The 20,563-nt window shown below is 40.5% G+C and overlaps 1 protein-coding gene across 4 annotated transcripts in view; it reads right to left on the bottom strand.

Annotated features, from left to right (window-relative positions):
* Positions 1-20,563, bottom strand: part of stk11 (serine/threonine kinase 11) — a 136,061-nt gene that overhangs the window by 49,452 nt on the left and 66,046 nt on the right. The gene's annotated exons all lie outside the window — the stretch shown is intronic.

The raw sequence follows: 20,563 nt of genomic DNA, 5'->3' as shown, positions 1-20,563 counted from the left end.
TGTGGCATAATTTGTGGGGGAGCTGATAAGAACAGGGGCATAAAAACAAAAAGTGACTCGAGAAGAATTAGTGTAGATAGATTAATAATAGCCAATGTGGACTCTAAAAGCTTGTTTCCAATGAATTTTATTTTAAATCAATTATCCCATATATTAGCCATTCAGGTCCTTACACACAAAAACCTCAGTGTTACCTGAGATTAAATCTCCTCTGTTTTCCTTCCATAATGAAAACAATATATCCAACGTTCTTCAAAACTAGTCTTCTCCAATTACTGCAACGCACTCATAAATTATATCTGCATTCTCTCCAAGGATGTTAGATCCTACCGTACAGTACCTAAAATGGTGTACAATGCTCTAACAGTGACCTAATTCCAGTGTGATCTCTGCTCTTAGTCTTTTATACCTCAGGAAATAAAAACATCTTGTTTGACTTTAATGGGCAAGTTAAAGTTCATCCATTATAATAACTAATCCAAAAAACTATTTTTGATATCATTTGATAATCTGTGAATAACACATAATCTGTAATCACACATTACAAGATAATTCACAATAATTTCAGGTTCTAAGTTCATAAAATTATTTAAAGCATTAAGTGCAGAAAAATAGTGATCAATCAACCAATACCAGGGACCCAGTGAATGGTATCCTTGCAGGGATCATTGTATTGCATTTATTCTTCTTAGTTTAAAAATCTAAACACAGCAAGTATTTCACAGATTCATTTTCACAAAACTGGAATCATATGTGTATGATTTATTTAACAATACTGCAAGATGGCACTGGACAACAAAGATTTTGCTTCTGGAATACTTTTGGGTGTATCTTATGGATTTTGGGTTGCTGATCATGAAAATAACCACAAAATTTCCTGATCACACACCATTTTTTTAAAAAAATCACCTGTATTTGTTATTTCAATTCATAATTCAAGTCAGAATAACTGATGCCAAGATTAAGGAAAGTATCAAACAGGAAGGACATCAACAACAGGCAACTCAAAGAACTTCTAGTGGGACTGGAGAAAATCACATGGAAGGCACTCAAGGATGTTATAGAAAATTTGCTTGGCAACTACGGATCACCAAACTACGTGCAGCTGGTTGACAACATGTTTTAAGCATACAAAATCATGAAGTGCAACATGTCACCGTAGATTCATTTTCTGCATTCCCATTTAGACTTCTTCCTTGCAAATTTTAGTGCTGTCTGACGAGCACGGTGAAGGTTTTACCATGACTCTGCAATCATGGAGAAATGGCATCAGGGCAACTGGAATCCATCAGTGTTGGCTGATTACTATTGGACACTTGAGTAAGAAGCCTCAGACACTGAGTACAAACGAAAATCATCAACAAAACATTTTTAGCTTTGTTGAACTATTGCAAAGAATCAGCATTGTTATGCAATTAAATGTATTATATTCAATAAAAGCTAATTTCTTGTTTCTCCAAATTCCTATATGATACTGTACAAGTAGTCTGAAATCATATTTGTGTTCCGTTTCAAGTGGTCTATCATAAACAAAAGAAAAAACTGAGGAAGCAACACTTTAAAAAAAAAATTGTTGCCCAGTGCAGTCAACAGCAAAAACATCAATTCTACTTGCCTTGCAGAGACTGACAACTAACGATCACTTGGATAATTAGAACAGATGATGAAAGACTATTCCATGGAATCTGGATCTTGGGGTAATATTCTGTAATTCCAGTCTCACCAGCCAGTGTCAGCCATTTCAGACAATAAGAATAAATTCATTCAAAGAAGTTGGCAAATCTTTCAAAGTTTCTATCGTAGAAGATGTTAACTACTCAGCCAGAGGATATTCAACATGGAAACAAGACTCAAGAAAATGGACTCAAGGCAAGGAAGAGGAAATGTAAAATAAGATCACCAGAAGTACAATGGTTGGGGAGGCTACAGAGCCCCATGTCCAACTTATCAGCTGATGACACTCATGGAGTCCACCATCGCACTGCTCTCAGAAGCATTTAACAGACACAACTATACATGGAATCTTATGATATTATATCAACATAGTGGAGTCTACTGATGCAAGTAACATGCTGATTGGAAAATACATTGCATCTTTCCCACAACAGGACCCAAGGGAAGACCAAATCATTTATAAAGTGCATCATCAATTTGACTTATTTCACCCTCCAAAGCATCCTGCTCAGTAGTGTTACTTCCAATTCAACCAAACAAAATATATACCCAACTGTAAAACTCAATATTTCATCATAGTGCAGGAAATGACATGATTTTGATAGCATTCCTAAATCGATGCTGATCACTAATCATTATCCAAAAGACGAGCATTTGATTCATTCGTTCCAATTTAATAGGAATCTACAAATTTCATTATTTACTTCCAAATATGCATGTGAGTGAATTCTTCAAAACATTAAAACCACCAGGAGTCAGCAGGTCAGGCAGCATCCACAGAGGGAAATAACAGTCAACATTCCAGGTCGTGACTCTTCATCAGGGTCATTCATTTTCCTTCATTGATGCTGCCTGACCTGCTGACTTCCTGCAGCATTTTTTGTATTGTTCAGATTGTACAATGTATTACAGATCATTTTTCAGAATTGAAGTCATACAGACAACCTTGATATCGAAGAGTTGCATGCTGTACTAACTGCTACAATCTTTTAAAGGACAGGGTTAGGTTCACTGTTTGGCAAAATGCACACTTTTGAATTTTTAATTTTAAATGTACGAATTCCGTATGGTCACACAATTTTGTGTTCTTCAAAAAAATGTTAATAAATTACATAAACTCACAAACAGTTTCACATTTAGTTTAACTAGAGTAATTAGCTTGTCCTGTATTAAATAGTACTCCCATATATTTTTCCACTCACTCGTAAGCCTCTTCTTCTCTAGAGTAATGCAGCACAGCCTGCAGTTTCTTTACAAGTATATCTTTCTATGCTACTATTCTCATGCATATTTTGGCACTTTTTCCAATGCCTCAAAGCCTTTGTGTAAGATTTTATCTAAATATCTTTGTCTCTCACAGTTCTCTCAAAAGGTGAAATCTCCATTGTAACAATGTTGGGATTGCTCTTGATTAATTGCAGAGAGAAAATAATAATTGCACAGTCAGAAATTGAGTTTTATGCACAATGGACTGCAGAGCGTAGAGGCATCAATTGAAGACACATGATAATATTTTTTTTTTTAAATAGAGGCAGTCTCTGGGCTAGGCAAGTGTTCCGTTCCTGAGAGATGTCCATAAACTTATTTGTGCACAAGTCATAAATGCCAGGTTTCTATATACACCGATATTGTATTTTTCTACGTACATTTAATCTAATCCTTTCATTTCACTGAGAATTCATCATAACAGTACCAATACTTAATGGAATACTAATGGAAAACTAATACTTAATGGAATACTAATGGAATATATACTGCATTTTGTCATTATTGAATAACACATAACATATAACATTTTATTGCAATGTAGAAAATGTATTTAAAATGTGTGGGAGTATTTGCGTAAAGTTAGTTTTATAAATCAGGTAATCTGAAACCCAGGAAGCCCCATACTTGGATATTTCCATTCCAAGAGAGATTCTTCTTTTCAACTGTAAGTAGTCTATTTCTTCAGAGGTCTTAAAGAAGGAATTAACAGGAATTTAAAGTTAGCAATAATTTCATGAAATGCATTATTAACCATGACATTATCAATTAACAACCAATGAAACTGGTCACTGTGAATAATGTAACAACAAAATCTAAGAGACTAATACAGTTGCAACTGTAGCACAGCCACTGAACTGAGACATATATTAGTAAGAAATACTTTTTAAAAACTTGTGTAATGCTTTGTTTACTCTGGCAAGATTAGCCATGTATTTAAGGGAATTGAATATGCAATTATGACAAAAATCAACTAAATTATAGTTAATGGTTTCACTGCCCACATGAATCAGAAGAGTCATACTTAGAATTTTAAAAATATGCTTAATTATAGATTAAACTTCAAGGAACTCAAGGAAACAATGTCTTCTATTTACAAAAGGACAGTTTAATATTTGGTAATGATATACAACAGTAATGCAATGTTTGAATAAACAGCATAATTAATAATGCTTCAGGATCAAAACTTCAAAACATAAACTGTTTTGATGAGAAATTATCTCCATCTCGTTGTGGTAACTGGTTAGTTATCTCCTTCTGAAAAAGCTTAGCAATAATAAAAAAATAAAAAATTAAACCAAAATATGTGCAAAGTATGAGCTACTTTCTAAGTACTGTCACTGCTATGTAAAGCCTAGTTACACCAGGTTTCAGAACCTTGCTTACCTGGCTCCAAGAATGTGATACACAAAAGCATACTCAGGCTTGGATTTCTGAACAAATTCATAAAAAAGATACTTGGCCCATTTCTGACATCTCCCTCCCCTTTCTCAATCTCTGTCTCCATCTCTGGAGACAAACAGTCTACTGATATCTTTTATAAACCTACTGATTCCCATAGCTATTTTGATTATACCTCTTCTCAACAAGTCTCCTGTAAAAATGCTATTCCTTTTTTCAGTTCTTTGGTTGCTGCTGCATCTGTTCCAAGGGTGAGGCATTCCGTTCCAGGACACCAGAGATGCCCTTCTTCAAAGAGAGGAGTTTCCCTTCCTCCAAAATTGATGCTTCTCTCACCCACATCTCCTCCATTTCCCAGACATCTGTACTCACCATATCTTCCCACCTCCTTTACAGGGATAGAAGTCCTCTTGTCATAACCTACCATCCCGTGAGCCTCCACATCCAACACGTCATTCTATGTAACTTCCAACATCTACAAAGGAATTCTACCACCACGAATCAACTTCCTGGCACTTATCCCTGCAAGTGGCCAAAGTGCTACACCTGTCCATTCACCTCCTCCCTCACCTCCATTCAGATCCCCAAACAGTCCTTACAGGTGAGGCAACACTTGACCTGCAAATCTGTTGGGGTCATCTACTGTATTCAGTACTCCTGATGTGGCCTTCTCTACATTGAGACCAGTTGTAAATTGGAGGACCGCTTTGTCAAGTACCTCCACTCCATCTGCCAAAAGCAAATTTCCTGATGGCCAAGCATTTTAATTCCTATTCCAACATGTTGGTCCACAGCCTCCTCTTGTGCCACAATGATGCCACTCTCAGGGTGGAGGAACAATACCTTATATTTCATCTGCAAAGCCTCCAACCTGATAGCATGAGCATCGATTTCTCCTTCTGATAAATACTATTGCCCCTCCCCCTTCTTCTTTTCCCCACTCTGGCCTCTTACCTATTTTGATCTGCCTATCAACTCCTCTTGGTTTCCCTCCTCCTTCCCTTTCTCCCATGATCCACTCTCCTCTCCTATCAGATTCCTTCCTCTCCAGCCCTCTATCTTTCATAGAACATAGAACAATACAGCACAGAACAGCCCCTTTGGCCCACAACGTTGTGCTGGCCCTTAAACCCTGCCTCCCATATAACCCTCCATCTTAAATTCCTCCATAAACCTGTCTAGTAGTCTCCTAAGTTTCACTAGTGTATCTGCCTCCACCACTGACACAGGCAGTGCATTCCATGCACCAACCGCTCTCTGAGTAAAAAAACCTTCCTCTAATATCCCCCTTGAACTTCTCTCCCCTTACCTTAAAGCCATGTCCTCTTGTACTGAGCAGTGGTGCCCTGGGGAAGAAGTGCTGGCTATCCACTCTATCTATTCCTCTTAATACCTTGTATACCTCTATCAGGTGTTGGCACGTGGCCTAGTGGGCAAGGCATCAGACTAGTAACCTGAAGGTCAGTGATTCGAGCCTCAGCTGAGGCAGCGTGTTTGTGTCCTTGAGCAAGGCACTTAACAACACATCGCTCTGCAACGTCACCGGAGCCAAGCTGTATGGGTCCTAGTGCCCTTCCCTTGGACAACATCGGTGGCGTGGAGAGGGGAAGGCCTGCAGCTTGGGCAACTGCCAGTCTCCCATACAACCCTGCCCAGGCACAGATCCATGGTCTCTCGAGACCGATGGATGCCACCACCACCTCTATCATGTCTCCTCTCATCCTCCTCCTCTCCAGAGAGTAAAGCCCTAGCTCCCTTAATCTCTGATCATAATGCATACTCTCTAAGCCTGGTAAATCTCCTCTGTACCCTTTCCAATGCTTCCACATCCTTCCTATAGTGAGGCAACCAGAACTGGACACAGTACTCCAAGTGTGGCCTAACCAGAGTTTTATAGAGCTGCATCATTACCCCGCAACTCTTAAACTCTATCCCTCGACTTATGAAAGCTAACACTCCATAAGCTTTCTTAACTACCCTATCTACCTGTGAGGCAACTTTCAGGGATCTGTGGACATGTACCCCCAGATCCCTCTGCTCCTCCACACTTCCAAGTATCCTGCCGTTTACTTTGTACTCTGCCTTGGAGTTTGTCATTCCAAAGTGTACCACCTCACACTTCTCCAGGTTGAACTCCATCTGCCACTTCTCAGCCCACTTCTGCATCCTATCAATATCTCTCTGCAATCTTCGGCAACCTTCACACTATCCACACCACCACCAACCTTTGTGTCATCTGCAAACTTGCCAACCCACCCTTCTACCCCCCACATCCAGGTCATTAATAAAAATCACAAAAAGTAGAGGTCCCAGAACAGATCCTTGTGGGACGCCACTAGTCACAACCCTTCAATCCAAATGTACTCCCTCCACCACGACCCTCTGCTTTCTGCAGGCAAGCCAATTCTGAATCCACCTGGCCAAACTTCCCAGGATCCCATGCCTTCTGACTTTCTGAATAAGCCTGCTGTGTGGAACCTTGTCAAATGCCTCTGGCTAGGATCTTTACGTCCTTGTTGTCCACAGGAATGGTACTGGAGGACTGGAGGGAGGCTATCATTGATCACCTTCTAACCATCCTCCTTCCCCTTTCCCCACCTTTTTTATTCTGACGTCTTCCCCCTTCCTTTCCAGTGCTGAAGAAACGTCGACAGCTTATTCATCTCCATAGATGCTGCCAACTTGCTGTTCCTCCAGCATTTTGTGTGTGTTGCTTTGGATTTCCAGCATCTGCAGAATTTCTTGTGTTACTAAAGCTAGATGTTTGCTTTTGCATTAATTTCATTCTCAGCTTGTTCAAAGCAGTCAATCCAATGGCAAATAAAGCACTCAATTTCTGTAGCTGAAGATTTTTATCGTAAGGTAATTAATAGTTTACAGAATGAACAACTCAGTCAGGTCTGCCAATAGCATTCAACTGCCTTTTGAGCCATTTCCCTCATTTATCAAAAAATACTGGTCCCAGTTTTGAAAACTGCAGATTGGTTAAACTTTAAAAATAGCCTTTTGGTAAAATTATTCAGAATTCCATTATCCTATGCATACAAAAAAAACTTCCTGATTACACAGATGGCAATTTTTCAAGATGCACATCCAACAGTGGAAAGCTGGCTGGTTTGTTTGGCTTCAGAATGAAAAAAAAAAGTTTTATCCTTTTCATCCTCACAACCTTCATTAAAATTGAGCATGACAACGATTCTGAATGATAAAGTGGTAATTTTAAGTTCAAAGTAAAATTTATTTTCAGAGTGCATAAGTATCTCCACATACAACCCTGAGATTCTTTTTCCTATGGGAATCTATAGAACAGTAACTATAAACAGGATCAATGAACAACAAACTGTGCAAATATAAATAAATAGCAATAAATAATGAGTATGAAATAACAAGTTAAAGAGTCCCTAAAGTGAGACCATTGGTTGTGGGAACACCAGAAGTAAAATGAGTGTAGTTATCCCTTTTGTCTAAGAGCCTGATGGTTGAGGGGTAGTAACTGTTCTTGAACCTGGTGGTGTGAGTCCTGAGTGCTCTTGCACCTTCTAGCTGATGGCAGCAGCAAGAAAGGAGCATGGCCTGGGTGATGAGGATCCTTGATGATGGATGCTGCTTTTCTATGGAAACATTTTTTGTAGATTACTCAATGGTTCAGAGGGCTTTATCCGTGATGTACTGGACCAAATCTGCTATCTTTGGTAGGATTTTCCTTTCATTGGTGTTCCCACATCAGGCAATAATGCAGCCAGTCAGCACACTTTCCACCACTCATCTATAGAAGTTTGCCAAGGTTTTTGATGACATACCGAATTGTCACAGATTCCGGAGGAAGTAGTGGCACTGTTGTGCTTTCTTTGTAATAATATTTATATGGGTCCAGGATAGCTTCTCTGAGATAGTGACACTCAGGAATTTAAAGTTACTGACCCTCTCCACCTCCTAGCCTCTGATGAATACTGGCTCATGGACCCCTAGTTTTACTTTCCTTGGACCCCTTAGTTCCTTGATCTTATTGACATTGAGTTGTTATTACACCAGTCTGCCAAATTTTTAATATCCCTCCTGTATGCTGGTTCATCACCACCTTTGATATGGCCCACAACAGTGGTGTCATCAGCAAACTTGTACATGGTGTTGGAACTGTACTTAACCACACAGTCATAGATGTAAAGCAAGTAGAGCAGAGGGCTAAGCACATTTTAAAATCAAAAGTACATTTTCCCTCCAAATAACTATAAGCAAAGTAAACTTAAGTATTGGACATGGTGGAGGACTACAAATATCTGGGGTTATGAATTGACAATAAACTGGACTGGTCAAAGAACACTGAGGCTGTCTACAAGAAGGGTCAGAGCCGTCTCTATTTCCTGAGGAGACTGAGGTCCTTTAACATCTGCCGGACGATGCTGAGGATGTTCTACAAGGCTGTGGTGGCCAGTGCTATCATGTTTGCTGTTGTGTGCTGGGGCAGCAGGCTGAGGGTAGCAGACACCAACAGAATCAACAAACTCAATCGTAAGGCCAGTGATGTTGTGGGGGTGGAACTGGACTCTCTGACGGTGGTGTCTGAAAAGAGGATGCTGTCCAAGTTGCATGCCATCTTGGACAATGACTCCCATCCACTCCATAATGTACTGGTTAGGCACAGGAGTACATTCAGCCAGAGACTCATTCCACCGAGATGTAACACTAAGCGTCATAGGAAGTCATTCCTGCCTGTGGCCATCAAACTTTACAACTCCTCCCTCGGAGTGTCAGACACCCTGAGCCAATAGACTGGTCCTGGACTTATTTCCACTTGGCATGATTAAGTTATTATTATTTAATTATTTATGGTTTTATATTGCTATATTTCTACACTATTCTTGGTTGGTGCAGCTGTAACGAAACCCAATTTCCCTCAGGATCAATAAAGTATGTCTGTCTGTCTATCTGTATAATTAATATAACCTAGACAGGTTGCCATGAATTCTGGTTAAAATTTTGTCTCAAAATTGTTACTAATTGTTTTTATCTTGTGTTACCTACAGCATTTTCAAAATACCTACAACATTTTGCATTCTTTTTAATCCTGGGTGCTAAAAAGCAGTACAGCTTTGTTAGTCTATTAAAACAGATACAATCATTGATCTATGAGAAACTACATATCAATTGCTGCCTTGAGTATATGTACTTGGTGTCCAAACCGCCACAGCCTTTTCAGGAGATAAGTTCTTAAGATTTTAATACAGTTGGCCTTCCTTATCCACCGGTTCTGCATGCACGGATTCAACCAACCGCTGATCGGGAAAACCCAAAAGCTGAGCATTGTTCACCTTGCGACTCGTTCGTTTGCTACTTGTGTTGTGAGCGAGAGGAAGGAGTTTAAGGCTAGTAAAGGATGGCTGACTAGCTATGTAAAACGCTACAGCCTCAAGAACTTAAAGATCACGGGAGAATCAGGATCGGCTGATGCCAAGGCAGCATCAGCGTTCTCAGAAGAGCTACGATGGTTCCGTCGGTACTGAACACGTACAAACTTCTTTCCCTTGTCATGATTCCCTAAACAATACAGTATAACAACTATTTACATAGCGTTAGGTATTATAATTTATACCTAATATAATAGGTATTATTGATTTATATCATCAATCTAGAGATGATATAAAGTATACGGGAGGATGTGCGTAGGTTATATACATATACTACGCCATTTTATATAAGGGACTTGAGCATCTGGGCTTTTTTTGGTATCTGGGTGGGTCGCGGCACCAATATCCAGCGGATAAGGAGGGCCAACTATATTGACAATCCACAGGATGAATTTTTCTCATTTGAGATGAATGTTTAATGTCATACTTTGAGACACTGATTATAGATGGTTCAGTCAGGAAAAACCTCACGTTTTTTTTTCCTGCTGTATTTCAGGTGAGCTCCCATAATGATTTTAAATTAAAAACTCTAACATACATACTTTGGGAGGTCAAATGAAAAGGAGGAAGTGAACAGTTAATGCTAGTCCCCTTAATATCATAGAGGTACAGAGGGATATTGGGGGTCCAGGTCCAGATTTCACTGAAAGTGGTTATGGTGGGAAAGATTGTGTATGGAATGCATTCCTTCATTGGTAGGGGAGTTGAGTACAAGAGTAAAGAGTGATACAGCTACACTAGTCAGAACCATTTGAGGTATTCTGAGCAGTTCTGGTTGCCCCATTATACAGGATGTGGAGACTGCAGTAAGGGCGCAGTGGAGGATTATCAGGACACTGCCTGGATTAGAGGGCATGAACTATAAAGAAAGGTTGGACAAAGTCGAATTGTTCTCCTGGACTGAAAGCTAAGTGGAGACCTGACCGAGGTTTTAAAATGGTGAGAGGCATGGATAGGGTAGACAGTCAGAATCTGCAGAAATGTCAAACATCAGAGGACATGCTTTCAAGGTTAGAGGGGGAAGTTTTAAAAGCAATATGAGAAGCAAATATTTTTTAAAAAGTATAAATGCAGAGATTGGTAGGTCTCTGGAATAGGTTTCTAAGGTTAGTAGTGAAATTAAGCAGTTTGAAGATTAAGAGACTTTCAGATAGACAGATCAATATGAGAGGAATGGATAATGCACAGGAAGAGGACATTTAATATAGATTGGCAACAAAATCTGAAAAACATAATGGACCAAATGGTCTGTCCAGTCAGTACTGTGTTATTTCTATACATTCACTTAATACTTCCTTGTGCAATTGGATTCTCAATTTCCTCACTTGCAGATCACAGTCAGTTCGGATTGGCAACAACATCTCCACGATTTCCATCAGCACAGATGCAGCACAAGACTGTGTGCTTAGCACCCAGCTCTACTCACTTTACACTTCTTACTGTGTAAGCACAGTTTCAATGCCATATTCACGTTTGCTGATGACACCATTGTCATAAGCAGAATCAAAGGTTGTGACGAATCAGAATATACGAGGGAGACTGAAACTCTGGCTGGGTGGCGCCACAACTACAACCTCTTACTCAGTGTCAGAAAGACCAAGGAACTGATTATTGACTTCAGGAGGAGGACATCAGAAGTTCATGAGCCAGTTCTCCTCGAGGGATCAGCGGTGAAAGGGTCAGTGTTCCTCAGTACTATCATTTCAGAGGACCTGTTCTGGACCCAGCATCCAAGTGTGAATATGAAAAAAGCAGCACCTTTCCTTCCTTTGGAGCTTGCAATGATTCTGCATACCATGTAAAACTTTGACAAACTTCTATAGATGTGTAGTGAAGAGTATATTGACTGGCTACATCATAGCCTAGTATGGAAACACCAATGCCCTTGAATGGAAAATTCAACAAAAAGTAGTGGACATAGCCCAGTCCATCACAGGTAAAACCCTTCCCACCACTGAGCACATCTACATGGAACATTGTCGCAGGAAAGCAGCATCCATCATCTGGGACCCCCACCACCTTGGTCATGCTCTCTTCTTGCTATTGCCATGAGGAAGTGGTACAGAAGCTTCAGGACTTGCACCACTAGGTTCAGGAACAGTTATTACCCCTCAAACATCAGGTTCTTGAACCAGAGTTGATAACTTAACCAATAGACTCATTATTTGTTGTTTATTTATTTATCTTTCTTATTTTCAGTTTGTTGCTCTTTGCACATTGGTTGTCTTGTTGGGTGCAATCTTTCATTGATTCAATTGTTTCTCTTGGATTAGCCATGTTTGCTGCAAGAAAATGAATCTCAGAGTTGTACATGGTAACATACATGCACTTTGATATTCAATTTACTTTGAACTTTGGGGACAACAGTAAAATTCCTCTATTACAGACCACATATTTCCTCTACCTGTACACAATATTCTGCATTCTCAGAAGTGGCCTACATAATTTCAGGAAAACACTTTTATTCTTGCACTCAACTCGGCTTGCAAAAAAACCCCATCTTCTTTGCCTTTAAGACTGCCTACCAGCAAGTTAGTGCTTAGACACTAACACCATTCAATCTTTCTAAGCCTGCTGGTATTAAATTATCAGACGCCTCACTAACTAAAACTGCAAAACATTGGATTTTTTTTTATTATTTAGAGATACAGCGTGGAACAGGCCCTTCCAACCTAATGAACTACACCACCTAGTAACACACCAATTTAACCCTAGCCTAATCACTGCACAATTTACAACAACCAATTAACCTACTAAGCAGTACATCTTTGGACTGTGGGATGAAACTCATGCGCACACGGGAAGTGCGTACAAGCTTTCTTAGAGGTCACTGCAACTGAACTCTAAACTCTGAGCTGTAAAAGGATTATGCTAACCACTACACTACCATAGTGCCCCTTTTCTATGACTGCCAAAGTGGTAACTTCCACTTGACGTTTCAAGTGAGAAGATTTTCACAGAAGACTACTCATTTTCAAAAGAGAGAAAAAATGAGTGCAGGAAAACAAACACAAACAAGGTGACATTTCTGGATTAAAAAAATTGAGATCCTCCTTTGGTACTTGAAAACAAAGAAGGCAGGAAGTAAAGAACCTTCACAATGCTTATTTTGCTGTTCGGATTGAACTTTACACAGTGAATATCAAGGATAAAGTGTAGAATTCAGGATTCAGATTTATTTATTGATTGAGCATCGAAACATACAGTGACATACATCATTTGCATTAACAACCAATACAAGTTCGTGCTGGGGGCAGCCCACAAGTGTTGTCACACATTCCAGCACCAACGTAACATACACAAGGAAATCTGCAGATGCTGGAAATTCAAGCAACACACACACACAAAATGCTGGTGGAACACAGCAGGCCAGGCAGCATCTACAGGAAGAAGCACTGTCGACGTTTCGGGCCAAGACCCTTCGTCAGGACTAACTGAAAGGAAAGATACTAAGAGATTTGAAAGTAGGAGGGGGAGGGGGAAATGCGAAATGATAGGAGAAGACCCGAGGGGGTGGGGTGAAGCTGAGAGCCGGAAAGGTGATTGGCAAAAGGGATACAGAGCTGGAGAAGGGAAAGGATCATGAGACTGGAGGCCTCAGGAGAAAGAAAGGGGGAGAGAAGCACCAGAGAGAGATGGAGAACAGGCAGAGTGATGGGCAGAGAGAGAGTGAAAAAGAGGAGGGGAGAAAAAGAAAGAGAGGGGGCAAAAACTAAATGTATCAGGGATGGGGTAAGAAGGGGAGAAGGGGCATTAATGGAAGTTAGAGAAGTCAACGTTCATGCCATCAGGTTGGAGTCAAACACATCTCTCCCATTTCCGGCACATCTTCCATCACCCCATCCGCCCACCACCCCACTCAGCATAGGGTTCCCCTTGTCCTCACCTACCACCTCACCAGCCTCCAGGTTCAACGTATAATTCTCCGTAACTTCCGCCACCTCCAACGGGATCCCACTACCAAGCACATCTTCCCTTCCCCTCCTCTTCCTGCTTTCCACAGGGATCGCTCCCTACGCGACTCCCTTGTCCATTCATCCCCCCAATCCCTTCCCACCAATCTCCCTCCTGGCACTTATCCTTGTAAGCAGAACAAGTGCTACACCTGCCCTTACACTTCCTCCATCACCACCATTCAGGGCCCCAGACAGTCCTTCCAGGTGAGGCAACACTTCACCTGTGAGTCGGCTGGTGTGCTATACTGCATCCAGTGCTCCCGGTGTGGCCTTTTATATATTGGTGAGACCCGACGTAGACTGGGAGACCGTTTCACTTAACACCTACGCTCTGTCCGCCAGAGAAAGCAGGATCTCCCAGTGGCCACACATTTTAATTCCATGTCCCATTCCCATTCTGATATGTCTACCCATGGACTCCTTTACTGTCAAGATGAAGCCACACTCAGGTTGGAGGAACAACACCTTATATACCGTCTGGGTAGCCTCCAACCTGATGGAATGAAAAGTGACTTCTCTAACTTCTGTTAATGCTCCTCCTCCCCTTCTTACCCCATCCCTGACATATTTAGTTTTTCTCCCCCTCCTCTTTTTTCCCCTCTCTCTCTCTGCCCATCACTCTGCCTGTTCTCCATCTCCCTCTGATGCTCCCCTCCCCCTTTCTTTCTCCCTAGACATCCCGTCCCATGATCCTTTCCCTTCTCCAGCTCTGTATCCCTTTTGCCAATCACCTTTCCAGCTCTTAGCTTCACCCCACCCCCTCCGGTCTTCTCCTATCATTTCGCATTCCACCCCCCCCCCCCCCCACCAACTTTCAAATCTCTTACTATCTTTCCTTTCAGTTAGTCCTGACGAAGGGTCTCGGCCTGAAACGGCAACAGTGCTTCTTCCTATAGATGCTGCCTGGCCTGCTGCGTTTCACCAGCATTTTGTGTGTGTTACCAACAGAACATGCCCACCATGTTTGGTAGAACAGAACACAGAACATAAAATGTGAAGAGCAAAGAAACTAGCTACTTTTAAAACCAAGATAAACCAACACTGTTGCAAGTAGGTCAAGGGTGCTCCAATGGTCGCATTATAGTTCTTTTTTCTTCATAAAATTGGTTTAACATGTAGCAGTCAAATTACCAAGAGATTTCCCACATTTAGAAATGTGGGAAAGGCAGAAAACAGAGGAAGTTCCCAGCCTATAGTTAAAGAGCAGGACAGCAAGTAATCTGGTGCACATTGGTTATTGCACTGATCCCATATTCAAAAATTAGTGAACCATACATGAATTTTAAGAAAGGTCTATTGTAGCTTTACGAATGAAGCTTGCCGTGATAAAATTAACAGGCAATTATTCTACCATTTGTAGAAAAGACACTCAAAGGATTGAATTCTACAGGAAATCTTTAACGGTTTAAGATGGCACTAGTGATGCCCAGTGAGAAGCAAATTACAAAACAAAGAAAACTACTAAACACCTTATTAATAACACTTCATTAATAATGACCACCACAAACAATGAAGAGGTGCGCAGAGGTGGAGACGAAGGGGAGACATTCATGAGGAAAAGTCCTGATGTTTGATAGATTTAAGCGCAAGGCCAATTTGGAAAGGTCAGGTATGGGCCAAATTCTGGTGGCAGGGTCCAAGGCCCAGAGCTGTCCGAAAGGGAGGAATGACCTGATATTTGAACAATTTAAGCGTCAGGCCAGAATGAAAAAGGTCAGGATGTCGGGATCGACAGAGAGGGATGGGCCATATTTGCTTGCTGCTCTGCGATGTTTACTCAGCTCGTCACTGAACTGAAGCTGTAGCCTGCTCCAGCTGCAGCGATGCCTGGCTTTGTGACTTTTGTTAAACTCCAGTTCTGAATGCTGTTTGCTTACTTTAAGTGTTTGCAATATTTTTTTCTCTCTGCGCATTGGATATTTGACAGTTTTTTTTTAAATGTGTTATTTTGGAGCTTCTTTGTTTTGTGACTGCCCGTAAGGAGACGAATCTCAAAGCTGTTTAATGTATACATACTTTGATGATAAATGCACTTTGAACTTTGCTCACAAGTTGCTTTTCAGGAAACAAGAACATTTTGAAGAGTTGTTGGAAGGTGACACTCTTTTCAATGCACTTCAGTAAAACTCAGGACATTTACCTATCTGAAATTCTATTCATCAACGGACCACCTTATCCAAAGTATTCCCTTCCAAGCTTTTACGATGTTATATTATTATATCCTCAGTCCAATCTAGCGACAGTAAAACATTGGGATTTACTTTGAAATTCCAGTTAATTGATATCCAAACTTGATATAGGACAGTTGTCAAAAGGCAGATTTTCAGACACACAGAAGAACAATATTATCAATATTTGCAGGTGAAATTTTAGAAGAATAACCATCCCAGAAAATTCAGAAGACAGCAATTATATATCATAGCAATGGACAATCAACCAATGTAACTTACGAAAGGAAAATGCAATCATCTTGAACAAAATTAAATGTAATATATTTTAAACGCTTGTTTAAAAATAGCCAGTCAATCTTTTGCAGTTCGGCAAATAGGCATATTTCCACAAGTCATATTGGCATTAATGTGGTTTTTGGATTACTACTTGCATTACACAGGCCATGTTGACTATAGCACGACTGCAATTAGGAAAACTGATTTAAAACTGTGCCACAACTTTCTATTATTTGAAGTTTCTCTGGAAAATAACTATTGCATTATGCAAAACTAGCAGTTTGCTGGAACTTCTATTATTTGATGATTCTCTAAAGAAATCCTGATCTATCAACAGATCTATGATAATGCACAATGAACTCAAAATATAATCACAAATTTATCTAGCTATATTGTAAACAGAAAAATATCATTGTGTCATACAGAAGCTGCAAGGCATCGGACCACAAGACACTACAGAGATTAGTAAAACCCACTGAGAGGATCACGAGGGTCTCGCTCTCCTCTTATTTGTGACATTTACCAGGAGCATTGTATACGAAGGACCTGAAGCATTATTGAGGATCACTATTACCCATCCCACAATCTCTCTGACCCACCACTGTCAGGAAGGAAGTACAAGACCATCAGAACTAGGACTGCCAGGTTGAGTAACAGCTTCCTCCCCGACGCTAGGAGACTAATGAATACCCTGCTAGCACCGAGGTCTCCTCACTAGGACAAAGAGCTGTTTACTGTTTTTTTTTTAACTGTTTACCAATGTGGCGCACTTCACATGCATTTAGAATTTTATTTTATTAACTTATTTGTGGTAATATTGTCATGTCTGTTGTGTGTGATATATATGTTGTGGATCAGTAGTCTATGGGAAGTCAAGTCAAGTCAGTCCTGACGAAGGGTCTCGGCCCGAAACGTTGACTGCTCGTTTCAACAGATGCTGCCCGACCTGCTAAGTTCCTACAGCTTGTTTGGACGTGTTGAAGTCAAATCAAGTCACTTTTATTGTCATTTCGACCATAACTGCTGGTACAGTACATAGTAAAAATGAGACAACGTTTTTCAGGACCATGGTGGTACATGACACAGTACAAAAACTAGACCGAACTATGTAAAAAACAACACAGAGGGAAAAAAAACAACTACACTAGACTACAGACCTACCCAGGACTGCATAAAGTGCACAAAACAGTGCCGGCATTACAATAAATAATAATGATGGTCTTGGACAGAGTAACATCATCAATGCACTTGCTTGTGTAGCTGATGATGTAAGTTGGTTTGTTTGGTTGTAGTGTTACGAATGTGCCGCAACTCTGAGGGGCCGAAGGGTACAAAGTCGCCCCCTCCTTTTTGAGAATCGCAAGATCGCTATTAATTCGGGTCTGGGACCCAGGAAATGAGAGAGAGATGACCAGAATCCACAGGGTTTGGAATGTGTCCTGGTCTCAGCGAAACAAAACCACTGATAACGGCTATTGTCTCTTGGAGACGGAGTTATGTATTGAAGCCCCTCAGGGGACGACCAGAGTGGGCTGGTTGAGGGATTGCATCATCCCAACCTGATTGACATCTGAGACCCCATGAGTAAGGATAAAAGAGGGTCTGGGGAACAACCCCTTTAGACGCACCAGGAGAAACGCTAGAAATCCTGTGACAGCGTTTAATAGCGACAACCGGTGGGGGGCCCGTGTGCGTCCTCCCTTGCCTGAGTTGGCGGGCTCACCACGGAAGAACAGCTTAGCTAAAGGAGAGGCCACGAGTGAACGGCTACACCAACAGGACTCCTGACGGATCGAAATCATAAAAGGAAAGCCGGCAAGTTTTTCTCCCAAAACTCTCTCTTTCTCCAACCATTGCAACCCAGCGGTCCCCAAAGGCTGCAGCCTGCATGAACTGAGTGAACTTTATATTTCCATCGGACAATACATTATCCCCTAGACAACGATAGAGCTTATTTCTTATTGATTATTATTATACCCGCACTTTTAGATTTAGTATTGACGACGTATATTATCTGTATATTTGCATTGATATTATTTTTGTGTATTTTTACTAATAAATACTGTTAAAAATAGTATCATCAGACTTCAACAGACCTCTCTAACTTTGCTGGTAAGTGACCCAGTTACGGGGTTCGTAACAGTAGGTATAAACGTACAGTCAGATGACAATAAACTTGAATTTCAGATTTGTAATGCTAAATTTTCCCCATGAAATAAAATAATGCACCACTTCTCCTGAGTTCCTTAGCAAGACCACAACTTCCATTCATATACACAACATACATAACCAAAACATCCCAAGACTGAGCCTATCAGGAATATTATCAAACAAAAAACTGACACCAAGCCATAAGTGAACCACTGACACAAATGATCCGAGACTTGGACAGAGGTAGATTTAGGCATTGTCCTAAAAGAGGAAAAGAAACGCAGAGAGATGATGCAAGGAATTTCCAGAACTCCAGATATATACTAGGAACACTAGAGGGAGCAATTAAATTTGCGGACATTCAGATGTTCAGAATTACAGGGGGTAAAGAACCAAAAGTGGCCATTGATTTAGATAGATGTGAACCAGAAGTGTTATTTCCAAACAAAAAAAAAAAGAGTATTTTAAAAACAAGATCCTCAATGTTGATGAGCAAAGGGATCCTGGGGTCCAAGTTCATCGCTTGCTGAAAGTGGCTACACAGTAGATAGAGTGTTTAAGAAGGTATATGGGCATGCTTGCTTTCATTAGGCCAAGCATTGACTTTAAAAGTCCAGGAAGTTATGCTGCAGCTTTATAAAACTCTAGTTCAGCCACTAATGGAATATTGCATATGGTTCTGGTCGCCTCATTATGGGAAGGATGTCGAAACTTTGGAGAAGCTACAGAAGAGATGCACTAAGATGTTGCCTGGATTAGAGGGCACGTGTGATAACAAGAGGACAAACTTAGGTTGTTTTCTCTGGAGCGACGGAAACTGAGGGGAGATCTCAGAGGTTCGTAAGAGGCAAAGATAGAGTAGACAGACAATACCTTTTTCCAAGGGTTGAAATGTCTAATACCAGAGGGCATGGTGAAGTGAGAGGGGATAATTTCAAGGGAGATGTGAGGGGGCAAATTGATCTTTTTTTAAACACAGAGTGGTGGGTGATTGGAATGCACTGCCGGGGTGGTGGTAGAGGCAGAAGCACCGAGACTTTAAAAGGATGACTAGATAGACACATGTTTGGAAGGATATGGGTATTGTGTAGGCAGAAGAGATTAGCTTAGTTAGCCATTTGATTACTCATTTAATTAGTTCAGCACAATATTGTGGACTGAAGGACTTGTTCCTGTGCTGTACTGTTCTATGTTCTAAGATGTTGGCTAACAAGTACAGGGAGTGAGTGAGCAAGACTTCGAAGCAAATTAGAATATGGGCAGTTTTAGACGAATAAAGGCCTACAGAGAGTACACCAGTTAAATCAGTCAGCAGTTTACACTGAAAGTAGAATGGCCTGGTAGAGCTTTATGTAGCCTGGGAGATTCATTGCCTGCCATATCTGTTAAAGAGTACCATTTAGACTGGAGGAAAGTTGTCAATGTACAGAGTTCACTGTGAATATCAATCATGCAAACATGGTATAAACCCAAATGGATCACAACAACAGATATATTAACAATTTATGACAATTAAGTATCAAATTTCATCCCATTCTAACTCTAGGGCATAAGGTAGCATAATTTCCAGCAAAGTCTACTTCACTAATTTTTCTAACCTGATTTTCTTTCAGATCAGTATTATTACCAAGCCAAAAACCCACAAGTTTGCCACCCCCAATCTGAGAGAAGCCTAATAAAACTATATTAGTAGGTTTCCTAACAGTTACTAGTTTGGTTAACTGAGGACTATAAATGTCCAATACAATCTAAACCTGGCCCAAAGAGTCATTTGCAAGATACTTTTAAAGATGGACAAATAAAGCAAAGCTTAAAAAAAAACAGATCACATAAATTACATCTGCCAAAAAAGCAATCTCTGCCTCCTTTGTGGAATTGATGATTTATCAGTCTAGTACTAAGTACTTCACCAAATGTGTCAGAAGAAAACATTATTTTAATGAGGCTTATCCCAACAGAAAACTTCAAAAACAATGCAGCTTTTGCGACAACTTCAGAATTGTTCTTCACCTTCTGAACAGAGATGAGGGCCTTCATTTGACAAACAAATTGGATTGACAACATTTGAAAATGTGACTAAGATGTCAACAGCTCATCAACTGCATAATTTTCAAAAGATCCTCAATTTACAAAACCCAAGGAAATTGAATAAACTAACTTTAATCACGAACCACAGGAAAAGTTTGTTATATGTGCGAGTGAAGTCAAAGCCCAAATAAATCAAGACAACCACAAATGGGATTGTTCAGGTGAAAATACTACT

The sequence above is a fragment of the Hemitrygon akajei genome, chromosome 16, assembly GCF_048418815.1.
Source record: "Hemitrygon akajei chromosome 16, sHemAka1.3, whole genome shotgun sequence".
NCBI lineage: Eukaryota > Metazoa > Chordata > Chondrichthyes > Myliobatiformes > Dasyatidae > Hemitrygon > Hemitrygon akajei.
The sequence above is the reverse complement of the archived record's forward strand: the minus strand, read 5'-3'. Positions and strand labels throughout refer to the sequence as shown.